We start from the raw sequence: 21577 nt of genomic DNA, 5'->3' as shown, positions 1-21577 counted from the left end.
CAAGATAAAAGTCCATCAGTTTTATTTTTAAAAAAATGTTGAAAAGTAAAAAATTTAGTGAAAATTCCCAAGATTTTCCGGCTTCTATTTATAGCGATTTATTTTTAAATATAAAATCAAAACGATCATACACAGAGAATCTTCAAAATACAATGCAAACGATTAAAAATAAAATAAAATAAACAAGATCATTTAAAATATAATTCGGTAAATCAATACAAATTGTAATATCATTCTCAATGTGAAAGATACATACATATGTACAAGTATTTGTTAATGTAAAATATTATCGGAAATTGAAGTAGTCCGGGTTCATGAAAATTTGGAAAATTTCGGATTTCCCAGAAGATTGAAATTCAGCGACGAACTTTCAGCGTACGCTTGCGAATGGTTTCGCGGATAGGCGAGCAACTTGGACGAAATCCTTAAAACATCGAGGGAACACATTTCTAAATAGTTTTTCAATAAAACGAAAAGATCACGTGGACCGAGATTTCTCCCGGGAATAGAGGACTCTGGATTCAATATTAAAGCGGAATATGTCGAAACTGCGGAGTGATTTGCAGAGGAAATCACGTTGAATTTCCGTCGACTTCCTCATCCGAGCGTATTTCATATTCGCTTCGAATTCAACGTACTGATAAAGGATCCCCTTTTTGTATTATTCGTTTATCTTGGCGGTAAAACTGAATGATCGAACAAATCTTCCATCTAAATCTGTGTTCTAACTAATCAATCAATTTCTCTCTTTTACAATTACTCTTCCTTTATTTACTTTATTTATTCGACCATCAAGAAAGAAAACAATCGACAAATGGAACTATGTGTTTAGTAGAAAAATAGTATCGGTTGTGTTAATTTCCTTTCTTTTATGATACGCTCCATTTAGCTTACTTGTTGTCGCTTGGAAGCGATTAATATGGAACAAATTTATACGTTTAATGAAACAGTAGAATTTTTAAATGGTTATCGAGAAATCTAATTATCCGATTCATCCATTGGAAGGAAAATTTACAAAACGTATTTGCAAATAAGTATGTTCTAAGATTTATAGCAATTCTCGCGTGATTGATAGGAAAGGAAGTGTCTCTCGCTTCCAGTTAAAAAGTAAAAAACGTTAAAAATTAAACGATTTCTACAGAATTTCCAAGATTTTTCCGCTTCTATTTACAGCAATTTTTTTTTAAGTATAAAATATTGAAACGATCACCCACAAGGAATCTTATAAAAATACTGTAACAACGAGATTGGCGTGAAGCAAAGTGATTCGATTAATATAATCGAGTTCGATGTGAAAATAGAATAAGCGAAATATTCATTTCTGGTCCGGATGAATTAATGCGAGACACATAAAAATCCATGGGAAAGTAGTGTAAGAGAATTTTCATGCGAACATCACGCGAATTTCTATGGGATACAAAATGCAAAAAATGCAGAGAAACGTTTCGTCTCTTCGTCTGTGCGGTAGATGAAAATTGAATTTTTAAAGTAGACTGACGAGAAGAAGCATCGTGTGGCTGGTTTAATTTCGGGGCACACGTTCTCTCGCGAGATGGGGTTTCTTTTTGATGAAGGGGGCGAGAAAAGATTCGAATAGATGGACGTAGAATCGAAGTAAATAATATGAAAGGTGGTGCGCTTTCTCTAGAAATTCTCGGGAGAATAAAGGTGTAACCAAGTGGTAAACACTTTATGATGATTGAGGAAAAAGGAGGAAAAAGAAAACACTTTCGAGAAATGAACGAGAAAATTAAATACCGCTACTTCTAAATTTTATTGCGAAGAGAAGCAAAGTAGAGATAATTGTCTTTTTTTGATGGTTACAGCCCTGGAGAAATTGCAAACTTAACAAATCTGAATATTAGAGACACGGTTTAAAAATCTAAGAATTTTCGAAGCTCTATCGAAACACAACAAGTTGAAAAACGTGACAAGCGTTACGAGGAAAGCATAATGTAGATATAATTGTATTTTTCTATTTAAATTTATGGTTAGTTCGTTTAATTCACCTCGTGCCGAAGAAATTGTAAAATTAAAACATTTAAATATTAAAAATCGAAGAATTCTTAGGTCGTATCAACACACAACAAGTGGAGCGCCCCGAATAATTTACTTGGCCCCTTCATATTCTCCCCATATAGAGTCATGGGGGGCGGTTGCTCTAGGCAGATTTAAGAGCTGGTTTTTCAGCCAATTAAAGATAGAATTATAGAAAATCTTTTACGGTATCGAGATCGAGATGGCGACTGGTTTGGCGGGCGTTGGCCATTTTGCAAAATTCGAGGGCACTCGATGACCGAATCTAACGATAGGGTTCTTGAAGAGTCTTGGAGAGGATTTTTGCTAATAGAGTACAAACAAAATGAAGGGGTCGACAGATGTACTTCCTCTCGTGAAATTTTATCGAAATTTGACATTTTGTCGATTCCGGATAAAAGCTCCTACCTAACCTGAGATTAGATGCCCTTTTTTATCGAATAACAATTTTTATTGAAGAATTTTATTTTTGATTAAGTTAGGCATAGATGAAATTATTTAGCGAAAAACATTATTTGGTGAACTGTGAATCTCGGAAACTCTGGAACACGTTAAAAGACACATGCAAATAATCATGAAGGGCGCGAGGGCACTTAAGGAACCCCACTTGTTGGACATTAATAGGGGATAAAGGGGAGGGTACCGGCCACCTGATGCCACGCTACTGCGGCATCGATCCTCTAATCCAGTGATTCTCAACCGATACTACTTATATCTTTGATATACAATATCGTACAATTGTTGGCATATGAATAATTTCTACGTGCAACGTACCACGATAATCTTCGTTTTAAAAAATCCTTATTTATATAAGGAAGAAGGTAATACTCCGAACGATACAGAAATTTTCCAAATTTTCTTCCAATCGTTTACGAACGGATCAGAGAGTCACTGCAACAAACTACACGCTGTTCTCCGTTAAAAATTGCTCTCTGCGGCTAAGAAATATTTTTATAAATAGGACAGACATCTTCAAATCACGATCTTTTCTTTTATATTAATTTAATATCAATCTACTATTTTAAATTCTTATCTGGGTATAACAAACTTGTTTGCATCAGCTGATGATCCAAATAAGCTCATACGAAATAGAAATTTCAAATTTTACTTTCTGTACCATACTATGCCATTCTATAGGGTTGGCAACTAAGTGATTGCGGATTTTGTCGTTAGATGGTATTGACAAAATCCGCAATCACTTAGTTGCCAACCCGATACATTGTAACGCACATTTATAAGCAAAGTAAATGGCCAAATAAAACTGCAAAGTACACTACCTCGTCTATTTAACATTTATATTTCGATAGTATAAAAATATTTATAAAAAAAAAATCTTGAGAACCACTGGCCCAAACTACCCCACCAACGGTCGCCATGGCGACCAGCAATCCCCTTCTGTTCGTGCAAGGAACCACACAGTCCTGTTTCCACCACCTCGTTCAACCCTGGCATAGAAGAGTGACGTCAGATGATAAACATTAACCGTGGCGTAAACGTAACCCCCTCTGCTGAACGTGCACGCTACCCTAATTGGGGGTTGTAACCACGCTTTTTGCCCGCATGGTCAGGATTTTTGACCGATTGGCCGGCTTGAGGCTCGGGGCTGGAACGGAACGGTTGCTCGTCAGGCTGACTTGGGGACAGGATCGGGAAAGCTGAATGGTTTGGCTGTTTCATAGGGGCGGATTTCGGTGTCTCGGCGTCGAACGACGGGGTGTACGCTAATATTTCCTCGGAGGAGGTTCTACACCGTACTCGATCGGTTATAAATGTTTTCTTCAAGGAATTAGATGGGTCGGATGGAAATTGTCATTGGGGTTGTTTCTCAAACTTTTATCCTGCTTATCGAACAATAAGATTCATTTAAATATCGTTCATTTTTATCTTTCAAGGAGCGTAGTTTATTTTTGATTCATTTTATTTCTCGTATGCTAATGTTATTTTTATATTTTGCTCGCTGCATAGTTTATTCTTTCATTCCCAATATTTTAGCCCGAAGCCGTTGTTTCACGTTATAAAAACGAAATTTTGTAGACTTCAAAGGAATAGAATCCTCTGTCGTTGCATTCCACCGAATTTCAACCGACTACTATTTAGGGGTTGAAATTTTGTATAATTTTCAAACAGCGTGGCTTTTTTCCCGCTAAGCGTATCTCAAATATTTCCTCGTCAAATTTTACGACACGCTTTGAACTTGCCTAATTCTTTTCTCAATACTTCGGGGTTTGAAACTTTTCAGGGCCTGGAAGAAATAAGATTTTTTAACGTTTACCAATTTCTCGCGTCTCAAACGTTACTTACCAACATTTTAGGACACCTTTTAATTTCTTAAATCTTTTTTCTCAGGTCCTAAAGGGTAGAAATGTTTCAAGTTAACAAGTAACAGCACTTTTTATCGTGTTTTGAATTTCTGTAATTTATGAAACTCCGAGGGGTTGAAATTCACTCAATTTCGAAGACATCTCACTCTGCCCCTTCCTAAGATTTTACGACACACTTTCAACTTCTCTAATTTCCTTCCCAGCCCTTCTAGGGGCCTTCACATTTTTTAAACGACCAACGTTGTCACTGAATGTTCAAGTTTAAGTACTTTTGTATATCGTATACGTGTTTGGACAAAATTTCAGGGCAGTAGTCGAAGATTTAGCTTCCATAATATGGTTGCGTGGCCGAAGCGAAAATTATACTTTAAAATACAGTTGGAAAGAAAATCGTGTTCTTTCCTTAAGGTACATCCTCGTCATCAGCATTCTCTATGATGTAAATGTCGTCGTTCCGCGTATCCGGCAAATCTTTTCAAGTATATTTTATCGAGTTAAATAAATCCTTTGAAAGTCGAAACACTTCTTCCGGTAACGAAGTTTCCCTCAATCTACGGTAAACCTGTTACTTCCCGCTTTTTTTTTTTTAATTTCAAATTTCTTTGTCCCTCGTAAGAGGTCTGAATACGATTTACAGTCGATTGCGAAGGTTTTATACGTTCCGACAAATTTAAATTTGCAGATGTAGATTTTTGGACGTTTGTTTGTAACTTGCTAATCGTGCGAATGGTTAAATATTAAAAATTATTTTGCTATTTCTTTTAACGCCATCGAAATTTCTTCCAACATTACGTTACGTGATAAAACGAGCGAAACACAGCGGTTTGAGACTCTAGATGCAGAACAGCAGTTCTAAAAATGTAGTTTCGAGAAAATATTAAAGTTGCCTGTGTGAATGGTGGGACAGTGACACGTTTATCGTCTCTACGTTTCCTTTAAACGAGATTACGCCGTGCAATATCGTATCGAAATCTGATTACTTAGGATAGTGGCATAAAAGAAGTTGGATATAATTCTTACAGCTCACAGTACGATTAAGCAATGCGATTTACGTGGAATATTCAGCACTTGTTTGGGTTACACGCTTCACAACATTCGAATCGTTCGACATCGATTTTTACAATAGTCGCGACGCCGTTCTCAGACTTTACTGCACGTTCCACGTTGCATTATTGAAGTTTCCCATTGGAATCGAACACAAAGAGGGATACAAACTCTTTGGAAACTTTAAAGTAACATATCTGAAAGGAATCGTTGACGAGTTTAGAGGAAAAATCGTGTTTGTTTGTTTCCATTTAGTAAAAATAAGCAGCGGATAATAAATTCTGATAAAATCGTATCTTTATACGAATTTCAATCCTATTACCGTCTTCTTACTTTTTAATTAAATTATAAGTAATAATTATAAGTAATTATGTTCTAAGTAAATTAATTATAAGATAGAATTTCTATGAGTAGCTTAATTGTATCTTGTTATATTTTATTTCGGCTAAATTTATATCTATGTGCTATTTCAGTTGATAAACGTAATTATGAATTACGTATACAGTCGAGTAATTTAGCAGTTTATTAATTTAATTCATATAATTCCTGTGGTTTAATTTTATGACAGGATTTCACGATGAATTTAACGAAGACAATACGGAAGATGGGAAGAATTTAAAATCGAGTTGTTATTAAATTTGCGCGCGATTCTAAAGCTCTCGTTAATCCTAACAACGTTTGCTCAAAGCAGTTTTCAGAATTATGCGAACGTAAAATGTAGAATGAAATAAATGCAAACGATGTCTGACTGATGACCGACTGTTTCTACTCGCCCCACGTATCTCTCTTGCTTTCGCGTGTTTCGCTCCTTTGTGCGAATCTATTTATTTCATGTTGAGAATCTTCGACGAAGCTTAGTTCCACAACGATATTTCTATCTGAATCGCGAAAGATTTTTGAATATTTAGATATTCATATTAAACAGCTTTTGATATTTAAGAATTTCAAATTTACAGATTCTAAACGTTAGAATCTTTGAACTCTCAAATATTTAAATATTTAAGCTTTCAAATTTCCTAACCTTTATGTTTCTTACTTTTTAGAAATTAGAAGGAAACTTGACATATAATTTTTCCCCCTCTTACTCAATTCTTTTCCTCATAATTTCAATTATATTTCTCTTTGGCGCTTTAATTTCAATCTCATTCGACCGACACTCGAGAGGCAAACAAAATTCAGAAAACATGTTCATTCTAACTGTAATTCTAACCACCGGAGAAATCAAATTTCTTTGAAGCCTCGTTGTTACAAAACCAACGAAAGTCCACGCAATGTTAAAAATCTCTCTTTCTTTCTCTCTCACTGTTTCTCTCTCTCTCTCTCTCAAGCAACAAAAATACAAATGGCAAAACGTAAACGGAAGAATGATTAGACGAAGTGTATCACTGAAAGAGGACCAATAAAATAGGAAAGCGGTGATCGATCGCGTGAGAATGAGAGCGAATGGATGGTGGAATGCGTTATTAGTTTTATCCAGGACCGCAGCAAGCCAGGAAATTACGAATTCTAGGCGAGATCTCGCAAACACCGGATCCACGCTCGTGTAATTAATAACAAGCGATGGTTCGTTGCATGTATAATTTCATTTTAACCGTTGGCCGTGTAATTCCCTGGACCAGGATAAAGTTTAGCGTGCAGTTTCCACGGTTTCTTTTTGTCCGAGAGGATTTCGATGAGAAGCAATTTGTTGGACAGCGGAAAACAGTCTTTGCTTGCTGCTGGAAACTTTCGCAAGTCGGAATGTGGAAATAAAACGATACAACGTGGATCGAAAAGTCACTCTGTATATAATACCATAGTATTGAACATCGCTTTTACAGAGATTTCGATAGTAAATTATAGATGTGTAGATACTCTCAATTTGAAGCATATATTTCGTATATTTGTATAATTTAATTAATTTAATTTAATAATAAAGTTATGTCGATATAACTATTATTCATAGCATCGTTCTATACTAATATATTATATAATACACTAATAGTAGTAGAAGTAGTTTGTTACCTCTACGAGGTTACAGGACTTACCCTTTGCATTTTGAAAAATTTCAATTTAGTAAAATTATTATAATGCAATATATTTAACGTACCTTCGTATAAATATATTTTGTGATCAAGTTGAAATACCTCGAAATATAAAACACTGCTTTAACTTTGAAAATTCTTCTCCCATTAGAGACTGTCTTTCTTTTTACAACTACTTTAATTATTTATACTAATAGCATTTTTACCGTGACTCGATCCGAGAGGAAATGATTATTTGTACAGGCTGGAATACGGGTAATTTTATCGTTTTCCAAAAACCACCACTTTTTGAACAATGTGTGGCTTTTCCCTGTTTTCTTTTGAAACAACGTCGCGTCCACGGAAATTCGATTTTCAACGTCCGATGGTGCTTCGACTACTGTTTTATTTCCTTCTCCTTTTTTATTTCTGGGTCGAGTTGCCGCTAGTTTTTCGTGTCACCGAAATAAACTCGAGCAGGGAATTGTTATTTTATTTTCGAAGGTCTACAAACACGAAAATAAAAACGGGGCGATGTAATTGAATTAAGCAGAAATTCTGTTATTCCTCTACGCACATAGATATCTCCAAATTGTACATTTAATTCGATGCTACAAACTGTTATTACCTTTACAATAGACTGTAATTACATTTAAAAGCGAATTTTTTCATAAGGATACGTGCACCGTATTAATTAAGCTTTCCATTAATGTAAATTTTACACGAGAAAAAGATCATTGGTTTTTTATACGAACCTTTTAGTTTGCATATTATAAAAGCTTAGTTTTTACAATACCAAGGTTCTTCAGAATAAATATAAAGGAAGTCTTTTTTATGGAAATGTCTATTATGCTAATCAAAGTTACGACTAGCCTTACGCAGAGGCAAATTACTTATTATTACTGCTGTATTTCAATTCTCGGGATATCACAAAGAGATATTAACTTTATGTAATTATGAATTTTTTTCCACAGATAATTTAAAAGAATCTTTGTTTTTTTGTGTAGAGACGTGCATTACGTTAACGAACAAGAGATCAATTATTCGTGCTTAATAATAAAGATATCAATTAAACGATCATACAATGGACAAACGTTATTTCGTCATTTCAAAGAAAAAGTTTACATGAAAACTTTAATCAATCTGTGTATAGAATTTCTATACCCTATTAGAAGTCTAATACTGCTATATTCTCTTCAATAAAAATGCTGAGATAAAATGGATAATATTTCTTCCAATGTAATACTTTTTTATTCATTAACAAGCTTCATTAACGTAGCATATACGTGCATACGTACATCGACTGCGTGAAAAGTGTTCTTTGAAACCAGATCTTGTGGAAATTGTCAATTACACAAAAGTTAATTTTATTATTAAAAATTCAATTTATTATCTTCACTGATAATTACTTCATTCGCGGAAGAACGTTTACGTTCAGTCTGTCACTAGTCTGTCACTGGCGTTTAATTCGTCTATGGGGAGGAAACGGGAGGGGGACATTTAACTTGCCAGCTTCTAGACGAACCTGTAATCGCAAATGTAATTGGATGCTCGGTAGAGATAAAACCGCGTCATCTTCATTTACTTCAAACAATAAGAAGAGTAGAAAGGGAAGAGAAACGGAAGAATCTGCCTTGTAAGATGGTCGTTGCAAGAAACAAGCATCTTCGGTTGCAGATGCATCCGTCTTTTCTATTAGAAAGATTAAGAGTTATCTCTTTCATTCTTGGATCGTCTTACCAGCATCACACTTGAAGTAATTGCGTCGTTACACGAAGCTGTCTCGGTTAATAGAATGAACTTCTTGAATAAACGAAGCAATCTCACTATAGTTTGTAAACTGTCGCAGCGAAATTTCGATTTGGTCAGCTTCTTTCGGATTTCCGGCAGATTTGCGAGATTTTGTTGCAAGATGAAAAGCAGAAAGACACGATGGAACATAGGAAGTGGATCGCTATCGAGAGAAGGTAGCGAATGAATACATTTTTCTTTTTTTCTTTTTACGAGTCTGCCGTAGTGCAAAGGACGTGTTCGTTATTTTCTCGTGTATTTTTAAGAGGCGCGAGAGAAAGAGGGTGGCGAAGGAGAACGTTAGGGTCGAAAGGGATAAAAGCATGGTCTATTGGGAGATCCCTTTGTGACGCGCAAGGCTCATGGATAATACGTTAACCAAGAAATATTGCATAATTTATTGACCTTTCACTTTTCTTCCTGCTGTAGAAAATTTTAATCATAATCGTAATCCTGATTCCTTGATTTTTAATATCTCTTCGAATGCCGAAGAAATATGAAGAAAAATTCTGAAATTCTTAGTCGAAGAAACTTCAATTTTCCCATTTGTTTTATACCGCTACGAAAATTACATGGTCGCTTTATTTCTCATCCATCGTTTGCTCGGGGAACGATTGTCTAAACTCTTGCTTGCTCTGTTTGGGAAATGTTACATAATTTTTTGTATCTCGATTTTCCATAGTCACGAACGTTGGATTGATTTTTATTAAGTAACCAAAACCTAGCGGAGAACGTTCTGTCGAGGTTTGTCGGCTAATCCGTCCTTGTTTTCCTTCCATTTCGCCAGAAAATTGGATTGGGACTTGGATAGTCGCGATGAAGGTGGATCATCGATTGACTCTATACTATTGTGCTTGCGGGGTTTTCCGGTAATTGAAACCATGTCATTCTTGTCTAATTTACCGGTAAATTGCACTATTGGCTATCTTGGAAGCATGTCTCACTTCTGACTGACTTATACTACTTACGTGTTTCGCACAAATAATTCTCTCGCTCTCGTTCTGAATCCAAAATTTTCTTCTTTAAAAATGGGATACAAATAACAGATCACACACACACACACACACACACACACACACAAATTTGGGAATTTATATTTTGATTAGATACTTTTCTAAGATAAAAAATATCTTACGTATCCTTTTAAACTGGAAAATTGGCCGAGTTTAGAAATGAATTATGGATATTTCAGTAAAATTTCGTTTTAGAATTTTATATGCAAGTTGGCCAGTTGGCAGTGTGTTAGTGTACGAGTATATCTGCAAACGTGGAAAGCATGGCAGGCCAATCGAAAGGCTGATGCACGTATGCGTGTTTGAAAATGTAAAACGCAGAGACCGTGGCCATGCTATTCAGGCTGATTAAACGTAGCTACGTTCCCCTTCTATCGCATTCTCCTGATGCGGATAAATCGCGATTCCAGTGAACGGTTTATTATACGATTTTATTTCCCAACAATTTAAATATACAAAATATGGTAATATATAATATATAAACCGCTTGTAAAATATGAACTGAATTTAAGATATGGTAATATAGTATGCAAATTTCTTGATAGTGAAATACGAATGAAATGTAAAATATTGTCATTAATCGAAGGATAGAATTATTTCTCGAGATTAAAATTACAAGTCGAAGGTGAATTAAATGACAAAACGACGAAGATTAAAATTAACATCCTTTACGTAATAGAATTCGTTTTATTTCCTTACTGAAAGTTGAACGAAATTAAATTTAAGCTGGAAAAATAGAATGACGAGTATTTTAATACGATTTATTTGAAATTGCAGCGAAGTATATATCTTTCCTCTAGCGACTTCGAACTAAATAAAAGTAAATTCGCAAAAATTTCACGAAGCTAAATTTAGAGTCAACCGCGTTTGAGATACTTTTTCACGTTTTAAGTAGAACAAACTTAAATTAGACCAGTCAACCGAAAACTAAATAACCTACTTTCAAAATGGACAAAATTACAAAATCCCTAATTTCACATCGAACGTAAACATATTTATAAAATGAAAACTACGATCAACCATGCTCGAAATATTTCTTCTACTACAAGTGGAACAAACTTAAAGTAGATCAGCCGTAAACTAAAACTCAACTCACGTTTCTCCTTTTCCTATTAATTTTACATTATTCCGGGAACAACTGAAACATTTAATAGGCCGTTTGAAATGTAACGACTAGAAGTTTCACGCGCGGTTTCGTGACTAGAACATTCACGCACGATGTCGTGACTAGAGATGAGTTAGTACGTGTCAGGTAGCATTAAATGCGCGTGTAGTTAAGTGAGAACTTGTCTCGACTCGTGCTGCTCAGGGAGGAGGTTCCACTGTCTATAAAGGCCAGGCCTGCATCGGAATCGTTTCTTCTCTTAAAGTATGTAGGTTACCAGTGACGTCATCGGCCGCCCAGTGACGTATGCATCGTGAAATATGCATCGTTGCAGCGATGCAGGTCATTGACGGCCGTGTACCTTTTGTGAGGAAATAAATTTCCAGGAAGTTAAAGCCCAATTTTCGGATAGTTGGACATGAAAGATTGGGAAATTGATAAAATAATTGAAAATTGCTTTTTCATTGTTGAAAAAATAGAAATACGTATAAAACATTGTTGGAAATTGTTAGTATAAAAATTATATATTGCATTGCTGGTTAAGGACTTTTTTTTTATTAAACTTTCGTCAATTTTTGGGTAGATTCAGGCAGATTGGTCTAAAAATTTATGTTTTTTTTTTTCGAATGATTAAAAGTTGATCTACTTTTCACGGAGAAGCTAGATTTGCCTGAAAATGGTAACTGTTACGTTTTAAATAGAAAATTTGTCTCGTGTGCTAAATTACTAGGCTAGAATTAAAAATAGAAATTTAACTCAACCAGCGGTCTTAGCTGGAGTATTTAGTTTGCCTACGATTGAGCAACTTTTACTTCCGACGTGTTTTCAAGTGATCTAAGCGAAAAGAGTCATGTCAATATGTAGGCGGGAACCGTGTCCGACCATGTACGTCCCACTTCCACTTGTTCTCGTATTTATCACTTATACCTCGTGAACTATTATCGACTGGTACTTTGACGGTAAATAGAAATATAATATACCACTAATAACCAAGAACAAATGATGATAACAATTTCTCTTCCATAAAGATTTTAAAATCTAAAATTTCGAACATCTGTCAAAAAAACCAAATTGCCTTCGTTATATCGAACTTGCCGAATTTTACATAAATTCATAAAAATGCATAATTAAATAATAAGTAATAACAATATAATAATTGTGTAGCAATAACAATTGCTGTCTTATCCTAAACGTTGTAAAATTTAAAATTCAAGACAAACCATCTCTGTTCCAACCGAACTTCCCATAAATACAGTAATTGCATCATATTAATAATTTCTACCATTTCCTAAAAATTCTACGATCTGAAATTTCACGCGTCCCTTAAAAAGTCGTCGTCGTTCCAATTGGACGCCATCGAACAAAAGGTACTAGTTCATGGAAAGTTGGAGCGAAACGAAATCGATGGTTCGTACATAATCACGGGACGCCCGGCGTCGCGACGCAGCAGTCGGGACGCTATTAGCATGACTGCCGGTATCAAATATTAGAGACGAGAGTGTGCACAGTGGGAATCGCGTGTGTAGAGCTTTCTGGAAAAGTTATGGGTATTAACCCCAGAACGGAGCATCAGAATTCCCGCCGCGTGTCTGGGTTCGATCCCATTTGCAATGCAACTTTAAAGAGGAGGAAGCCGCGCGGGAAGCACGTTCATGCGCATTCATATAATCGTTTATGCTAATGGATCGACTGGCTGCAAGAAACAACACGTGGCGTGCCATTAGGGGACCTACTTGCAAGGGAACAACTGTTCCATTGTTTTAATTCCCATGTAACGACGTTGTTGCGGCTGAAAGCAGATGAAGATTAGGTCGTCCAAGTGACACGAGACAGTTTGTGGTCTTTAGAACGAGAAATCGTTAAAATAGGCGTGACTATAAAGCAAATTATCGTGACTATAAAGAGAGATAGCTGGACGTGCTGTTTACCGCTCGTATCGCTGGTTATTTTAGCGAGATCTTTTCGTGCAGCGTATGATTTTGGTTATTTTTGAATAGACGAAGATCTCGCGTTTTTGTTATAATTATTACAACTGATTATAGGTTTTGTAAGACGAATGACTATATGGTGAAATATTTGGTATTAACGTTTGCTGATAATTTTAGCGAAGCTTTATGATTCAGTGAATATTTCTGGTTCAGCTTGAATAATTTCAATTGAATTATATGAACACTGGCTTAAAGCTAAGTTACTTGATTCGAATGACTCAATAACTTGAATTACATACACAAGAAATTAACGATTGTATGGACATATATGAACATTATCGTTTAATTGTATAAACTCAAGCATTAGGATAGTCACTGTTGAAGTAATTACTTGAAGAAATATTCTACATCTTTACTTTTGTATATGCGTGACCTGCAGACTCCTGTTACGAAGATAATAGAATTTAATGATTTTTATTAAATTCTATTTAATTCTAGTTTTTATTTAATTCTAAATAAGGAGAGGTCTATATTATTGAGTCGTCGAATAAAAATTTTTTTTTGGATTGCAAGGTCTAGAAACAATAGAGCTATAAGTAGATTTCTATTGCTGTTTCTTGTAGCCTTCAGCTACAGCTACGAGGTTAACTTTTTGGTAATGTCCTTTGCTAGAAATATATGAACGTGCTCCCTATCGTAGCTTCTTCTTCTGGCTTCGAACAGAAGACGCGCAAAGAAAGAAAGTCAGTATCAACCCATCTACTCGACAATTGGTTTGAAATTTTTTTCTTCGGAAACTCCTCTGGTTTCTTCACTTAATTAAATACTTTTCAGATAGTCGAAACGGTGCACAGTAAGTGGAGGGAACTCTGAGGTTAATTGCGTTCTCGCCATTTATTTAATACTCGACCTACATGTGTAAAAGTTGGAGCTTCAGCTGCTAATTTATCGCACCGCGGCTCGTTGTCTCTAATTGCAAGCCAGAGAATACGATCTCGCTGTATTTTCTCGTTTTCTTTTTTCTTCCGTTTCGTCCCTCGCGGCATCGTTGCTCCGCGATTTATGACGCGACGCGTGTTTTATAACGCGGTGGGAAGAGAAATCGTTGAGAATATTTCTGTCGCCGTGTTCTAGCTGATCGACGAACCGCAATAAGTTGCGACAAATTCGTGTCCCACCCCCTAGATAAACTTTTTCCCTCGGAAACGAGTGTAAATTATTTCGCGTTGTTTCGAAAATGTCCGCTCGCGTCGACGTTGGTTTTCGAATATTTTTGGAAAATTTAAACTTTTGTTTATTAAACGCTTTGATAGGAAATTCTAATTTTCCCGGGTTTTCATTAAAATCGTTTTAGGAACTCGACGTAGAAACAAAATTTTGTCAGGAATTTAAAACGTTATAAATTTACGCTGCTGTTTTAATGAAAAACTAAGGTCCCAGTCACTTGTTGAACTTCGGTTTTCACGGAACGGTTGCGACGCGCCATCGAAATGAACTTCGAAACAGGATTAAGCGACCAATCATGCAGGCCAACTTCGTTTGCTTCTGGTGCATGCGAAAATTCACGGGAATCGTTCTCCAACTTGTAACGCCCGATGAATACCAACGTACGAGACTGTAATGGGAAGTTCTCAACTATCGCTATGATTTTGTTATCGTGGAATTTTCTACAATTGGTCGCTTTCGAAAATGTCATTGACTCGAGCGACTACATCATTCAAACGAAATAAAGTCACTGCGATTGAGGTGGAATTTATTTTCCAAGCAATATAGATCGTTAAAAATACGTTGGGGACTAGATACGATAGTTAAAGTTAAAATTTAAAATTATTTGAACGGTTAAGGATAAAAACGTTGCTATTGTGACTATTAATATATAGCAAAATAATGCGTGACGATGATTTAACTACGGTCGGAGAAAACTGACTTATGGATCTCTAAAAATGTGAAAGCGTGTCTTAATCGTTTCAAATCAATGAATTTAAATCTTCTCATACCTGAAATAATAGAAAACGAATGGGTTTCGCTTACGTGGGAAAAAGACTCTACTCTTAAATCGTATACGTTGCCATTCTGATTCGATTCGTTTCTCTGCAGGCAAGTCAACTCGAATATTTCGACGAAACTATGTTCCAAGTACTGAAGAGAGCCTATTAAGCGAAGAACTCCCGAGTATCGAGAGGTAGGAAAGCATAGAAATCGATTTTGAGCGCTCCTGGCGCGAATTATTGATCTATACTACTGAAAGCTCCGAGCAATTTGAAATTAAATCTTTTCTGGAAGCTGCTTTCTGGGTGGTTAATTGGACTCTACATACAAGGGTTTATCCGATTTTTTATTGCACATTTATCGAAAGAATCAAGAACGTGATTTATTCGTTTCAATTCAACCTCAATGCTTGACTTGTACTACTGGAACTTCCGTATTTTAGGTAAATTGATATTTAATCGTCTCTTTTGCGGTACAGACTGATATTCAGTGAGACTCGAATGACACAGGTGCTTCAACTATCGATATCGGCTTCAGTTTCGCGGATGACGCCTAAATTATCGATTCGTACCACTGGGAATCGTTAACTGGGCACATAATTCCAATTAGTTAACGGCAAACGTTTTATCGAGGCTAATCGATCCTTCATCGAGAGAACGTTTCACGAAAAATCAGCAAAATTGAAAAATCCTTATCTCTGCTTTTGTGTTTTTGATGATAGATGATATTCTAGTAGTAAAAAGCTATTATCGGTCATCGGAAAGTGCTGGAATCGATATTGGAACGTACGAAAGAGAAATAAAAAAATCCAGAGTATTCTTTAGCTCGCATAAAGAAAGAGAAATACGTGCAAGGTGGATTATCTTTTATTATTTCATGATTATCATAGGGCTGATTATTTTTGTCACTATTCCTTCCATCGGAATCTAGGTTTAAATAATTAGCTAATTAATTAGTCGGTTTTTATTAGTCTTCCAATATGAAACATCACGTCGGGGATGAATTACCCTCTGTTAATTAATTCCGGTTACATCATTAAACCATCGCGATTGTGACCTTCGATAAGATCGATAAGTCAAAATAAATGAAACAATTATTTGCACGCGATACGAATCCATCTAATTTGAATAATATTATCAGTCGTATTATACGAACATGTTCACTAAAGAACTTATTAATCGAAGAAAAGCATCGCTGATTATCATACATTACACTGATAGATACATTACAATTCCACCCCCTAATAAAAATTTGCCTAATCGGAATGATATTTTCCTACGTTCTTATTAAGAAGCAAACAGTTCTTGACACTTGAAACTTTCAAATTGAAAGAGACAAGGCTATCGTCATACATTAAGAGGCAGAACTGCCGTATTAAATAAAAATTCTCGATTCCACCCCCCACCCATGAGAAATTATGTAACCGGAATAATGAATTCTGTGCACATTGAGAAACACACAGTATCTGAAATAGAATCCAGAGCGGCGATTATCACATTACCGGGCTGCGGTTAATTACGCGAATTCATATTTTTTTTTTATTATAATCAAAAAAATGAAACTTGGGTAAAGAAAATTGTTTGTTAAATATCGCAAAGCGTGTTATATATACTTTGAATATTTTAAGCATTTTTGAATATTGCATACATTCTGTGCACATTTCCATCTCCAAACTTGCCGCAGGTACATGCAAATTCATCGCCTACGCATTACAAAGCCAAAACGCGTATTCGACGAATATTCGCAATACCCCCACCCCCTATTGTAAATCCCTATCATGATCTCAACAAATAATTACTTCAAACTGATTTCCATGGCTATCCCATTCAATTATGACGTAAATGATAACGTGCTTGATGAGAGTGGAATCGACAGAAAGCAGGCTGCTTAATAGGGGTGAAATAATGATAAATAGAAGGGGATTCCGCGGGTATTCGAAATTTAATGAGAGGTGAAAGAGTAGAAGCGGAGGTATTAAAAATTATATTGGGCATTCCATTGGAGAGTGCTGCATCGTTGGAAAAACGACGCGGGAAGAGAGATTGGAGAAAAAGGGGTGGAACAGGGGTAGAATTCCTCGAGGGACGTTATCAATTCCTGGACGAGCAATAAAATGCTAAATGCGACGATTATTAGTCGACCGCGGCTGTTTATATATTTATGGAGAATTTCGAGCAGCAAATGTCCAGAGAATTTATATTACGCGAAGGAAAATGTAAAATGTCGAGAGTATGTGGCATACGGTATGACACATGTGGATGTAATGTATATAAATGTTAATAAATATACATTTAGTAAATAAAATATATAAAACATGAAGAATAAAATACATTTTATAACAATTGTGAGATAGGACTTATCTTTGCTCGGGCTTCACTTTTTTGTCAGTGTATGTAAAAATATAAATTTGCATAATTATCTATAGTATAATTGTCATTTATAAAATTCCAAGAATATTTTTCATTATGATATTCTTGATCAATAAATTGCAAGGATTATTTAAAAATATTCTGACAGTTTTGTATCGAAGAAATTGGTTCTCGGAAAATTACGGAAATTTATTTGAAAAATTCCCTGTACCTTCTGCAGCAAATATCATTTCTCTATATTTAATACATTAATTTGAAAAACGCGAAAGATACGACAAAGTTCTCGGATCGGTTTCCAATTTGCAATTAATCTCTTGTACTCTGGTATTTTAATGTCAATCCCTAAAGCATCTTGCTGCTTTTATTATATCGAAAAGTCCGCTTAAATGTTCAGTTTCGGATGACAAAAGCTCGGATTGAAATTACGGATCACGATCAGTTTCTCAACCTCCAGTTGAATATTTTACAGCTCTACTTTTATTTATAGGGAAACTTTCGTAAGTTCAGAATCGTATAAATTGCAATCTAAATTATTCTGAAAGTTATTAGGGAATTCCCAGGTACTGTACGGAGAATTACGAAGTTTCGCGGAGTAAAACGTGGTCGTAAAGGAAACGAATTATTTCTAGCATCTGCCTTTTAATTAATTGCTGCTGAATATCTTGTTTGAGCCACGTGTCAAAACGAATGTTCAAGAGAACATAATTATCCGTGGAGTTTGCATCGTGCAAGTCCAGTCTCGGTCGTCAAGTCAACTTATTTAATCACGAATTTGAAACTTGGCTCCCCTTTTGGCGATGAATAGGACCAATTAACGGGGCATCAAACTTCCTCTGCAATTAACGCTGATCTCAATTAAAAGTCCTCCGTTTCTAATTTATAGGAAATCTTATTCGTTGTTCTCAATTTCAGCAGAATATTTCTCATATTTCCGATAGAAAAATTAGATTCAACGGAGTTTAAAATATCTCTTAAAAATACCACAATAATTTTGTATTTAAAAGATTAAATTTGCCACATATTATTGGAAACTATTTATTTACCCTACAAAAATTAATGTACCAAATATAGAACATCCGATGCTTATTATAACAATGTACTTTATCGAGATACAGAAAGCGTTTCAATTAATATTTTTTGTTAACAAAATTACGTCCAATAAGGACTAACAATCTTTTTACATTAAAAGAATACATATTAGATGTATATTACATGTTGCTAAAAACACCAAACCAAGGTTACTTGAAATAAGCCCTTATTTCATCCAAACTTGAAGAATTCTTGCCAGAGATATCGAAATTTCCACAAACCAACGCCTGACAGTACGATTCTCCATGCTCTCATCGATAACTGATCTAAAATCATCCCCGTTGGCAAAATTCCCCGGAACTTGCCGGTTGTAGGCTCGTCTGTAGCGCGGGATAAACTCGGTACACCGATACTATTGATTTTGCGAGAGGTGCAGAAAGAAGGGCGGCGGAGAAAGTAGAGGGTGAGCGAGGTCAACCCCCTTTTCAGGCTGGTTCGACATAAAACAGGGCTTTTCCGGGCTTAGGCCGGTTTATCCTTTAACGTTGTTCCTCTGCGGTAAACCGAGTCGGAAAAAATTGATGTTTAACCCTGCACTCAACCGCCCATGTTCTTATTTCCAACTCCTTCCATCCTCGTCGAATGTTTTACCTGAACGTGGAATGCAAGGGGTTTCTTATTTCTTAATCGTCAATTTTCTATGTCTATAACCGTCGTGGTAATTTTGGAAATAACGTAGCAACGTGGAAATGCGGAAAATTTAGAAAATGGGAAAATAATAAGTAAATATAAATAAGAAAATAGGAAAATATGGAAACTGGAAAACGGGTGGTGGGAAAATAGGGGCATGAAAATAAGAAAATAGTTAGTGGTAAAATAGTAAAGTACGAAAATATGAAAGTAGAGGCTAGGAAGATAGAAATTGCAAGCCAAAACCTCACATTGCTAAGAAGCAACCGGAACTGAGCTGCCGCACAATTTAACTTCCTCGCATTTCCAAGTGACGAATTATTCTCCAACTTATTCTTTAAACTGTCATTTGGATAAGTACTTTGAGAAATCGGAAACCATTTTGCAAACAAATATTCATTTTATTCCGACCTTCTCGTCCGAAAATCCTAGAATCTCAGCAGCAAAGCCCTTTGAACAATTTCTCCGCTCGACCCCATTGCTGCAACTACCTCGCAAGGTTCTTTTGTCTTGTACACACTGTCCATTATCGTAACACGTCATCCAGTAAACATAAAACAAAAGGCGAAACACAGGGAAGTATCCAGAGCGTGGAATTTCCGCGAGATTTCACGTACCATTTGCCACGTGGCTGTTTCTTTACGATGCCCTAAACGGAAACGATTCACAGAGAAAAGTCTGACCGCCAGAGAGCCGTGAACATTGCCACGTGGATGACAGTCGAACGAGCTCGTTTCTAAATCGATTACAACTTGCTTGATCTTACGAAGGGATTTTCGTAAAGAAAATAACGATAAGTGGCTCTCGCGCTTTAGTTTAGGTTTATGGAACTTTGGAAGTAAAATGTATCTTTTTTTCTAAATTGACTGGAGTGACAAAAGTTTGATATTTACAGTGGCTGAAATTTGGGGGAATTTAGAACATCGAGGAACGAAGAAAGATTCCTAAGGATAGAGAATAAAATCAGGCAACGAGGAAATAAATGATAGTACAAGTAGGAAAGGAAACAAAAATTCCAAGTGAAAGGGAAATGATACTGGAAAATAAGGAAATTGGGGAATGATGCTGGAAAATAAGAAAAAGTGGGAAATGATGCTGGAAAATAAGAAAATTGGAAAATGATACTGGAAAGTAAGAAAATTGGAGAATGGAATTACAAGACAAAAGAACTTTTTACATTCCAGTCCTACGATTCTCAATAATTAAAGAAATGGTTCTTAGAAGTTTCATATTACATTTACTCCCGATTAAATATTCCATCGTTCGCACGATTACGCGTTTGAAACGCCTCTTAATTGATATGCGCTTTCCACTTTATCGTTTGTAATATATTTAACGGCATTTAACATGAACTTCGATGAAAAGAATGACGAAATCGATCGATCGACACGAAGCTTCTCGACTCTCGATGTCATCGTGGCTACGTTCAAACGAAATTACAAAATTGATGGAGTAGACGGAATTGAATTGTGATTTCCGCTGAATCTGTTGGAGCTGCTGCGATGGTTATCTGAAATATCAAACGTTAATCGCATTTGGATCTCCTCCAAAATTAAACCCGTGTTTTTCGCCAACATGTGACTTACTTTAACCAATCGAGACCATAAATGAAGCTCGACAGCTCGAAACTTGCCCTATTTTCGTACCGAAATAATGCGTGTTCTTAAGAAAATTCACAAAGATTCATCTGTCAGGTAAATTTAGATTTCCTTCACTAGAAAATTATTTTTCAAAATTTAAAGAAATCTGTTCGTGGAATTTATGTTCCTCTAACTTAAATATTGTATTTCTATTTCTTTAAATATATCGTTTTATATCCTACATATTGTTACATTTAGGCATAGTTTTATATATTTTCTAATATTTATAATTATCATCAACCTATAAATAAATCTGCAGTCTAAACATTGCTATGTTTTTGGTGCGTGAAAATATAGAGATGTTGAATTTCAAACTAGCAAACGAAATTGTTCAGTTGTAACAATTATGTTTAACCAGTATAATACACTAGAAATGATTTGATTATTTAGTTTATCTCACGCTCCATTTAACTTCTGACTAAACTCTGAATTCAACTCTCACTCAGAATTTCTTACTTTGATAAACTCTCTCCGATTTCAATTCTCAACTCGCAACTCAACTATTTGAGTATGCATTTTCCACAAGCATTTATCCTCACCCATGTATATGTGTACGTTATCTCTTTGTCTGCCTTTGTGTACTTTTCACTCGATGCAAATATTCTTAGAAAACACTCA

The 21577-nt window shown here is 35.6% G+C and overlaps 1 protein-coding gene across 2 annotated transcripts in view; it reads right to left on the bottom strand.

Moving 5' to 3' along the window:
- Positions 1-21577, bottom strand: part of LOC117214204 (cAMP-specific 3',5'-cyclic phosphodiesterase-like) — a 349894-nt gene that overhangs the window by 303471 nt on the left and 24846 nt on the right. The gene's annotated exons all lie outside the window — the stretch shown is intronic.

The sequence above is a fragment of the Bombus bifarius genome, unplaced genomic scaffold (genome assembly GCF_011952205.1).
Source record: "Bombus bifarius isolate JDL3187 unplaced genomic scaffold, Bbif_JDL3187 scf7180000009200, whole genome shotgun sequence".
Lineage (NCBI taxonomy): Eukaryota > Metazoa > Arthropoda > Insecta > Hymenoptera > Apidae > Bombus > Bombus bifarius.
Note: the sequence above shows the minus strand (reverse complement) of the source record. Positions and strands in the feature narration are given on the sequence as shown.